This window comes from Triticum dicoccoides, chromosome 7A, assembly GCF_002162155.2.
Source record: "Triticum dicoccoides isolate Atlit2015 ecotype Zavitan chromosome 7A, WEW_v2.0, whole genome shotgun sequence".
Taxonomy (NCBI): domain Eukaryota; kingdom Viridiplantae; phylum Streptophyta; class Magnoliopsida; order Poales; family Poaceae; genus Triticum; species Triticum dicoccoides.
Window position 1 is genome coordinate 110,185,641 of NC_041392.1, and position 11,212 is coordinate 110,196,852.

Consider the following 11,212-nt stretch of genomic DNA (forward strand, 5'->3'; position numbering starts at 1 on the left):
AATGCAAGCAGTAAAGAGAAGAATAGGCGATATCTGGTGATCAAGGGGGGGGGACTTACCTGGTTGCTCTGGCAAGAAGGAGTCGTCAACAACGTAGTCGATCAGGGGGGGTCACCGGCAGTCTCGGGGTCTACCGGAAAGAGGTAACAGAGGGGGAACACAATAAATAACAGAGCAATCAAAACATCACAAAGCATAACATGGCAATACGCGGTACTAAGGATAACCTAACGTAGTATTAGGTGCTACCGGCGAAGGGGGGAAACATCCGGGAAAGTATTCCTGGTGTTTCGCATTTTCGGGCAGATGAACCGGAGGGGAAAAGTTGCATGTTCGCTATGCTAGGGACATGTGGCGAACGAACGGACCACGTATTCCGATCCGTCTCGTCGTTCTGAGCAACTTTCATGCACAAAGTATTTTCATCCGAGGTATGGTTATTTTATATGAATTTTCAAAGTTTAAACATTTTCTGAAATTACTGGATTCAAATTTAATTTGAAATTAAAAGGATAAAATACTATGGGTACACAGCGAGGTACCCAGCAGTGTATGTGTGTGGCTGACAATGGGGCCAAGTTGCTGAGTCAGCAGCTGACCGGTCAACCCTTATCCAGTGGAATAGTGGAGGGTGGCCCCACCTGTCATAGGTAGTGGGCTTAAACTTAGGGTTATTTTAAAAGGAGATTGATTAAAGACGTGGGGCCCATGTGTTAGGGGCACATTAACTTGACAATGGGTTAGTTTTGTTAGGTAATTAGGGAGAGGGGCCTAGTAGTCAGTGGGTGATTAGGGGGCTGTTAGCGGCTAATAGGGGATTAGCCCCTTAATTTTGGATGGTTGGGGGCCCGCTGGCAGAGCCACAAAGGCCAGCCCTAGCGCGGCTATGCGCATGCACGCACGAAGGCCAGGTGCCGCGAGCGGCCGGACCCGACGGTGCGTCGGCGGCCAGGGCCAGCAGGCCACGCGGAGAGCCGGGCGAGCGGGTAGCGCCGCCAGCAGGAGCTGCTCCTAGCCGCGACAAGAAGGGGGCGGCGCGGCTGGCGCGGCCAGCAGCAGCAGCAGAACAACGAGCAGCAAGGCGAACGGCGGCGGCGGCCAAGCAGCAGCGCGCAGAGCGGCGCGCGAGCGCACGGGATGCATAGGCGCGGCGAGGCGCGTGTGTGGCGAGGCGTCGCGGGCGCGAAGGGCATGACATGGGCGCGACAACGGGGAGCAGCGGGAGGAAGAACGCGTGCGCGGGCGCGGCCACGAGCAGCGAGATGCAGGTGTTCTGCTAAGGCGGTTACGACGACAAACCGAGGGGAAAAAGAGGGGGAACCGGTGAATGGGCTCACCGCGAGTTCGGGGAGGTGCTCAGGGTAGTCTGGGATGGTCGGGACCGAGCGAATCGACGACGGTGGCGCGAGGCTGTGGCGGTGAAGAAGGTGATCATGGCGTCATCTTGGGGCCTCCCGATGCGAACGGAGTAGCGGGAGAGGACGAGCACGACGTGATGGATCCCACGGATAGCGCGGGACGGCAATCGGCGGCCGTTGGCCACACGCACGTTGACGGCGCGGCCATGGATGCGCGCAGGCGAGCTCGAGGGCGAAGGTGGGAGACGATGGAGAGGGGGGATGTGGCTTGGGTTCGGCTGGAGGTCGCGGACGACGTCTTTAACCCTAGGAAGGGCCGTGGGATGGCCAGCACGTCACCCAGCCATCGGCCATGGCGGTTGGATGGCCACCACGCACTCCCTGCCTCCTGTAGCAGGAGGTGGAAGGAGAGGTGCGGCTGGGCTAGGCCGGATGTACACTGTGCACTTAGGTCCAGTGCACATTAGGTTTTATTCTTTTCTCTTTTATTTTGCTATTTTCTTTCTTTTTTATATTGTAACTAGCACACATGCCCGTGCGTTGCAACGGGAGAAAAAAAAATCCAAATGCCCCCAATAAACATCAAAACATGTTCAAGACCCCACAGATCCACGTCCGTTCTTTGAAAGTGGGAACATGAGTGAAACGGAGTGGATAGGGGATAGAAGATCAACAAGTAGAAAAACATTCCTTGTTTTACTATCATTCCTAACAAAATGATCTATAGATAAAATTGTACAGTATTCTAAATAAGTGTATAGCTACAAAGAAAATGATCATATATAGTAGAATGTGAACATTATCTAGCCAACCATTTTGTAATGATATGTTCACAAACTTTAGTTGTATTATTATTATTACTGGCTCGTGTATCATTCTCTCCCATAGAAATCATACAACAAAAAGCTTGAGAACGCAAATGACCAACATACTCTGAATCAGTTCTCATACACACACTCTATAATATAAAATCAGACCATATACTTTGTAATGAAGCTATCTATAACATTGTAATAGGATTAAAATTAGCTAGCTAGTATCGTATGTCTGCAAACTTGTCATCTTAATTATGCAAAAACAAAAAATCTGAAGCTAGCGGAGCATAAATGGTTTGGTGCCCCTTGGGTTGTTTTCTTGTCCTAACATAACATGGAGGATATACCAAGGGTTCAGCATTGAGCTTTGATTTACCTCCATTATCCCCGTGATACTGGTGTTTGTGATGAACTAAATAGACAATTTATTGTGCTGGGATGATTCATGATGGATAGATAAGATGATCTTCGCAACAACTACCATCATGCATGAGCCATGGGTAACATCCAAAATTTCCCAAAGCAGCCATGTTTTTATGTCTATTATGTTGCTTATTTCCCTCTGAAAATTGACAAACATCCACACTTCTAGTCTTATATCCCTATGAAAATCTATTTAACATACACAAATCTGCTTTTGGAGTAATAAATTATAACCCATAAATAAGAAAAAATTAACTTAATTAGTTTTACCAATCTACATAACAAAATTTGATTTATCCATTACCGATTAACTGTAACAACACAGAAAATCAAGTCGCACACTCACACCTCAAATCTTGAGGCATACGCAGTCTGTTGAAGCATCAAACATAGAACCATGTCATGTGAACTTCCAATAGAAAATTAGGACTCCATTTGCCTGTTTGATCCTTACCAGTTTATTAGTTCCGTATATGTCAATTCCATGATCTTCCACAATGCTTCCAACCGCTTCATAACTCCTGTCGGTCCCTCGAGGTGGAAATTTTCACGCTGAGATGCAACAGAATTTATATCATGCATTAAGTCATGCAAAAATACCAACCTAACGTATGCCAGTATGGTTTGACATAGATACAAATTACCATCCTTCTCAGTAGCATCTCAAAACACCAAAAGGCATCTGGATCATCCTCGTATAGAACAACAAAAGAGGAAACCAGATCGCTCATACCTACACTCAACTTGTACCATTTAGGCAGTTTAAATAATTAAAGCAAAATGATGCAATGCTCCATTGAAATGCAAACCTTGACAGTATCCAGGGAGGGATCAACCCATGCATAAAATGGAAGTATATCTGACAAACCTTCAGCCGCCGCTTGAACCCCGCAGGTCGCCGCCCATGGAGCCGCTCGTCGCCAGCCCCTCCAGAATCGCCAGATCCAGCCGCCTCCGCTCCATTACCGGTGTCGGGCCTCGCGAGCTCCTCCCCTCGTCCTCCTACATCGACCCGAGCCGCCATGGACGGCCGTTGTGTCCGTGTTGACTGCGGGCGAACGCGCGCGTCCGACGCATATGGCCCCGCCTCTGCGCCTCCCCTCCTGCTCCTCTCGTCCGCCATGTGCTCGCCGTCGTCGTCCTGCTCCCGATCAGATCGGGAGCGCCGCCGCTCGATCTGCAGCATAAAAAGAATATCAAACAGTTTTTTCTTAACTCAAATATAGTTCACGCGGGTTAATTTATTGTTTCATGTGCACATATTGATCAAATAAATTCCTCCAATCTAGTTAATTGTACTGCTGGATTTTGGTGGTCATTCTGAATGTACAGATTTGTTGTGAGAATCTGTGAACTAATATGGATCTGTTGACGAACTATAACTTAGCACTATATCTGGTTCTTGCTATTAGTTTTATTTTGGTCATCCAAGTGGATATATACACCAGTCATGCAGCCACAGTCTGCACTATTTGGTTAATGAGAACGGGAGGAGCACAACACTGACCCCATCGCTTATCTAAGCCAGCTTCAGGTCCACCATGGCCACCTACACCGAGCACCATATCACGTCCCCGAGCTTAGTTGTCGATTCATCTACACCAACCCAATCACCACAAACAGGGATACAATCAGATTTAATAAGAGATAGCTCCATGACCATGAGGAAAGCACGAACCGTGGGACCAGCCCATAGGCGGCCGCGCTGGAGCACATCCGGTCGTCCGCGTATCCAAGAGCTAATCGGGGCAAGGTGGTCGATGTTGGGCGACTGCAGCGACGGCCATGTAACCGGGACGCGAGGAAGAAGGAATCGGTAGGCGGTGTGATGCCCTCGTCCTCCAGTGTGTAGTCCGATCTGTCCCCGTCATCCCCGTCCCCTCCTCCGCCGCCTCCACCTCCCTCTCGTACTCCTACTGGCTCCTCTGCCGCCTCCACCTTCCTCTCCTCCTCCTCCTACCAGCTCCTTCGCTGTCTCCACCACCCTCTCCTCGTCCTACCACCTGTTGCCAGTGGCAGCGCGGAGTGTGCCGACCAGCCCGTCGCAGTCGGCGGCACGCGCTCGAGACGGCCGGCGCGATCCCGGAGCGCGGCGGCCTGGGCCTCGACATCGGCAAGCTGCACGCGGAGGACTCGGAGACACGGGGAGGAGGGCGCGACGGACGATGCGGGCCGGCGGTGGGGAGGCGGCGGATCCAGATGGGGGTGCGAGGCATGGTCGATTGACTCGGGGGTGGTTTTTTTTTGTCAAGCGTGTCCACGCGTGGGGCAGAAATCCAAAACATTTTTTCCACGGGTGGACTGCGGGATCAATTATTAAAAATCAAAGGGAGGTTTTCGGAAAAACAGCACGACGGTGAACCCGGAGACCCAATCCGTGCTTTATTATCAGGGAGAGATTCCTTTAGCCACTATTTGGATTTTATAAAATATGTAACTAGTCCCATAAATAACATTGCAATATATAACTGCGGGAGGCATTTGAAAAGCGTTGGAATTTTTATAATTTTAAGAGTGGTTAAAATATTGTTTTGGCCCCTGTGTTAATTGTTTTAGGTCATATAAATATTTTATTAAATGTTGATTTCACCATCATAATTACTTACAATTTATTTGCCACATAATTGGTATGCATTATTTTGCATTGCCACAACAAGTTTGAGTTTATAATTAAGTGAAAAAGGTGTTGCTGGTCCACTATTTTAATATCCAAGGGCAATTTTATAATTCGAAAAATGTTAATTGTTTCATGACAAATTGTTAGTGAATATTTGCAACCCACCGAACATTTTTGTTTTACCGTATTAAGAAATAATAGTTTGTCTTTATTTTAAATTTGAGTTCGAATCGGGTTTGGATCAAAGTGAGGTTTAGCAAACTAACTGCAATGACATGGCATCATTAGGAAGGATTACTATAGCTTAATTATCCGGGCGTCACAATTCTCCTCCACTACAAGAAATCTCGTCCCGAGATTTAGGAGCGGGGGTAAGGGGGAGGGATTTGGTTAAGAAATTCTAACAAGTCTTCTCGGTGTTGGTTGCTCTTTTCGAAGACGTCAATTCATTATGTTGATACCTTTATTCCTCTGCTCCAGGTAATCATGATGAAGTCGACCTCCTTTCTTCGGAAAATATCGCCGTACTTACAAATAGGTAAGGGGCTACTCTAAAACGATAGAATGGTATAAGGGGAACTCATTTGGGGTTATCCCAGGAATGAACACATGAGTATCTCTAGAGTTGAACAAATAAAACACATCGAGAGACAAGTAAGAAGGAACCACAAGAAGTTTCAAGCGCATAGACAATCGTTCGTTGCCTGAAACAGAGTGTGAAAGGGGTTAAGAGCAACATGAATAAGTGTTGTGTTTCATACCAGAATTGATGATCTCTCGGAAGGTGTCTCGTGAATTACTTACGAGGTCATGCGTGATGAATAACTTTAGGAACATGGGAGCTTACAGGAGAGTCAGGTTTCGATCATGTGGATCTGTGGGTTATGGGCCCACCATGTGGGTTAAAAGTAGGAAAGCGGTGATGTCTTGCACGATCATGTAGGCAAGGCATGTCAGAGGATAGCCTGTCAGTTATGTCGGCAACAACATCGGTACCAAGGGCGAGGGACGAAGAGAACCATTTTCCTGCTCGTTGAACGAGGCGGACCAATAGGCAAAGTTCTCGTCCATCGGTGGTTACCGAAATGTCATCAACAAAAGTAACAAGGTCTTACTGACAGAGTGGTACAAGGAGGTGTTTACATAAGCAGGGAAATATTACTGCTTATATAATATAGATCACAAGAAGGTTTAAACAAACCAATGGGAAGGAAAAGTGATTTATCAGGTTTAAACAGAACAATGGAAAGGAAAGTGTGTATACACACATATTTCGGGGGTATATCCTTCCCAAGGACAAGCGGAGCATGATACCCATGACAGGATAGAAAGTAGAAAACCATTTAGGTAAGGGGAGGAATCTCATGATATTACCCATACAACGGTGTTAGGATAAATGATAAAGAAAATTTTAGCATTGTGCTTCAAATGTTCTTATTGAAAATCGGAGTACCGCACACATGCTTCGAGAGATAGCATTGACATGGTCTTCAAGCAAACGTCAGACTTGGATACACAAAGGATTCATCAGGAACAACTTCTAGAATAACTCTTACAATTCCCTCATGGAAGAATGGTTAACCATGCTAAAAAGGAAACTATAACAACAAGCCCTCCGGCCAGGTGTGTTAGGCATGACATCACCTTACCGGGTCATATAAGGGCCAACGTCATGACTCTTGGAAAATGTTCCAACCATCATATCTGACCGGGTTTCAGATCTAATTGGTGTCAGGATATCTCAGACTCAGGATGCTTGAGAAGAAAAGGTGCGGCAGAAAATGTCGAGATGACATTGTAAGATTCTCGGGAATTGAACTATGGAAGCAAGTCCCAAAACAAGAGTTCATCATTAAATCAAGGAGAGGTGAGGAGATGGCTGATTGACTCAGCGACAATTCATTGAGATTTTCGAAAAATGGATTTCCACACTTATGTGAACAAGGAGATAACATTTGTCAGAACAAATGATATAATGAGGTATGCTCGAGGAAAACATACATAGTTAAACATTGGTTGAAGGTGCACCTGAAATATGGGCTTAGGTAGCATGATCAATGTTAGAATGGTGATTTGATAACAAAATTATCGACCATTCACTTTGAAACAATAGGGTTGCTAGAGATGTTAAATTCTCACAACAGAGTTCACTCAACACGGGGGGCCAAGATAGAATGGTGATGGCGAGGAGCATCACTGCATCAAGAATCTCTTAAGAGGTGGTGAAATTCTCACAACATTCTTAACATACCAGTCAGTAATACTCCAAGGTAGAATCATAACATAAGTTGGATAGAAAGGCCCTCTAGGCACAACACAAAACATGAACAATTTTGTGTCGGAGGGAGGGCAATAAAGTTGTTGTTGATAACATAAATCATCGAGGGGCAAGGATGGTATTTCTCATCATGAATTCGATTGATATCCTGGAAACGCTCAGAATGTTGATTATGATCACGACACATTTGTCAACAGGTTTCATGAAGACGTAATCAGTCAGCAATGACATCAAGTCAAAGGAATGATGAAGCAAAAGGTTATTGGAACCATGGGTACGGCACAAACTTGAAATCAAGTTTGTTGTTCAAGGAGAAATGATATGACGAGAAAGATCGACGTAAGATTAGCTCACCGCCGAATTTTGTGCTCCGAGAAGAAGAACCAGGTAGCACAGTTAAATTTAGCATGATAATGATGTAGCTGATCAGGATAGGAATGACTTAAAGGATTAATAAACTCGTAAGCAATGCAAATTACTTAGAGTTATTGAGTTGGAGTGCGGATTCACCATTCGGTGTTCTCGGTTGACGACAACCCAGAACCCAGGAAAAATTGGTTTCGGTGAGAAATAACATTTGATGAAGAACCCATAAGAAGCTATGCAGTTCCATGATATTCTCGAGACACTAGGGTGTAATACTCGACGGTAGATCAAAGTAAAGGTTGGACTGGTGCATTGATCTGTAGAGGACAAATGGTTTAATACTCGACGGTAGATCAAAGTAAAGGTTGGACTGGTGCATTGATCTGTAGAGGACAAATGGTTTAACTTGTCTATGAAATTGAATCAAAGGGGAACAATATGGTTAGAACCACATTTGTGAATGATCAAACCACAGATACAAGATCTTATAACAAGGGGGTAACTATTTTACGAGAAGCTTCCATGATGAGATCTGCATTGTGTCCATGGGCATGAACGCAAAGTTCAAGGTCGACTCCCACTTCTTCAATGTATAACCTTCCATTCACTTCTCGTTTCTTTTCGAAATGGCATTAGTTGTTGAATGTTTTACCTGGTGCAATACCAGATAAGTATGACCCATGAAATCTTTCGGGTTTGCATAGATTAGGGAAGGCATTGGTTCAACCCATCGGGTATCTTAGGAACATATACTACAAAGTTCAGAAGTAGATAACTCAAGCTCGAAAGCAGAGCATCGTTGGCCATATCAGAGAATAGGATTTACCAATGGCAATATGTATGAAGGAAGAACTTATTGAGGTTTTTGTATACAAAGGACATCAAGGTTGTCAGAATCGCGATTCTGTTATACGATTCTACGACTTTACGATCCAAACTTACCGCTCTGATTCTACGATTTTAGTTCATGGAATCTAGGTTTCTACGATCCTGATAGTGAAGATTCTATGATTTGCGATCCTGCCATCAGAGTTCCGATTCGATTCAAAATCACGATTCTGACAACCTTGAAGGACATTGTTGGATGATAATTCTACAAAGGATCTGACGGTCCACAACGGGGCTGATGTGAGCATCAGCACACAATCGGAAGAAGAAACAACGCAAAGGCATTGGAGTATAGAAACAACTGACTAACTCAAATATAAAATGCAAAGGAATTATCATTCCCAAATCAAGGGATCAGAAGCCAACAATCTGATTAAGAATGGATAAGCTGAATAGACATTAGGGGTACAATCGACGTCAATTTGATTGGTCGATAGCCAGCTCCCGTTCAAAATGACATATGAACCAGAAAGATAATATAAAAGGATCAACCGATGATTGCGTGCATTCGCACAATATTGAATCAAAGGACTCAAGATGATAATGACAAAGGATGCCAATAAGATTACCAGACTTATGGGATTAATCATGTTGCAATCAAGCAATAATTTCAAGAGCAATAGGTTATTGAGGATTTTCGGAAGATCGAATGGTATTTCGAAGACTTCTGTGAAATACATGAATCAACCGGGGATGGGTGGATACACAATAAGTGCGAGAAATTATCCGTAGGGGTATTAATGCGGAAAAGAGCTGCAAAGCGGTGGGCACAAAGGATTCCCGAAATATCGGAGAATTTTTCATGGTATCAAGTAATAATAGGGACAACTGGGAACAAGGTATGAACTTCAAGTGTAAGCAGATATCCATAAGGATTTATCGGTGGTCGGGAATAGCAGAAGTGGTGGGCACAAAGTCTCGATGAAATATCGAAGAGTATCTTTGGAATCTTTGGTGAAGCAGACGATCATCGGCAATAAGGTGCTCTCCGGGTGAAAGTGATCACAAGATCCTAATGTTAGATTTAGTAAAATTCATTTAACCCGAATAGAAGAGAGTTCGGAGTCCCAAAGTATAGACGGGGAATAAAAGATCCTAATACCACCCAATGGCGACGTGGGCCCGTAAGCCGCACAACCATGTTAGTAAAAACTTTTTCAATGACTAGACTCAACTTCGGCCAAGGAGTTTGGAAGGGGGATTCCTACAGGCAGTCGGCTCTGATACCAACTTGTGACGCCCCCGATTTGACCATACACTAATCATACACGCAAATGTGTATGATCAAGACCAAGGACTCACGGGAAGATATCACAACACAACTCTAGACACAAATTAAAATAATACAAGCTTTATATTATAAGCCAGGGGCCTCGAGGGCTCGAATACATACGCTTGAATGCACAAGAGTCAGCGAAGCAATAATATCTGAGTACAGACATAAGTTAAACAAGTATGCCTTAAGAAGGCTAGAACAAAAGTAGCAAGGATCAAAAAGGCAAAGCCTCCTGCCTAGGACCTTCTAACCACTCCTCGAAGTCGAACTCCACGTAGAATCATCCTCGGGATCCTTTGGCTCCTGGACTCCATCATATGATCACAGTAACCGGGAAAAGGGGAAAAAGAAGTAGGAAAGCAACCATGAGTACTCATCCAAAGTACTCGCAAGCATGGATCTACACTACATATGCATTGGTATCAATGAAATGGGTAGTATCTGTGGACTGAACTGCAAAATGCCAGAATAAGAGGGGGATAGCTAGTCCTATCGAAGACTACGCTTCTCGCAGCCTCCATCTTGAAGGAGTAGAAGAGAGTAGATGGTAAGTTAACCAAGTAACATCGCTTAGCATAATCCTACCCGGCGATCCTCCCCTCGTCACCCTGTGAGAGAGCGATCACCGGTTGTATCTGGCACTTGGAAGGGTGTGTTTTATTAAGTATCCGGTTCTAGTTCTCATAAGGTCAAGGTACAACTCCAGGTCGTCCTTTTACCGAGGGACACGGCTATTCGAATAGATAAACTTCCCTGCAGGGGTGCACCACATTTCCCAACACACTCGATCCCCTTTGGCCGGACACACTTTCCTGGGTCATGCCCGGCCTCGGAAGATCAACATGTCACAGCCCTACCTAGGCACATCAGAGAGGTCAGCACGCAGGTCTAAATGTTATGGCGCAGGGGTCTCGGCCCATCGCCCATTGCACACCTGCACGTTGCGAGGGCGTCCGGAAATAGACCTAGCCTCCCTAATACAAGAGCAGGCGTTCCAGTCCAATCCGGCGCGCGCCGCTCAGTCGCTGACATCACGAAGGCTTCGGTTGATACCATGATGTCGAGTGCCCATAACTATTCCCGCGTAGTTCGTTAGTGCGTATAGGCCAGTGGCCAGACTCAGATCAAATACCAAGATCTCGTTAAGCGTGTTATTTAAATGTAACCGCGGACGCCGACCAGGGTCAGGCC

At 45.4% G+C, this 11,212-nt stretch overlaps 1 long non-coding RNA gene across 1 annotated transcript; it reads right to left on the bottom strand.

Moving 5' to 3' along the window:
* Positions 1–3,032: 3,032 nt before the first annotated feature.
* Positions 3,033–3,614, bottom strand: LOC119329627. The gene is made up of 3 exons (XR_005159627.1): positions 3,465–3,614; positions 3,241–3,329; positions 3,033–3,148 (listed from the first exon to the last, which is right to left on the bottom strand). It is a non-coding gene; the product is annotated as an uncharacterized LOC119329627 (long non-coding RNA).
* Positions 3,615–11,212: the final 7,598 nt, after the last annotated feature.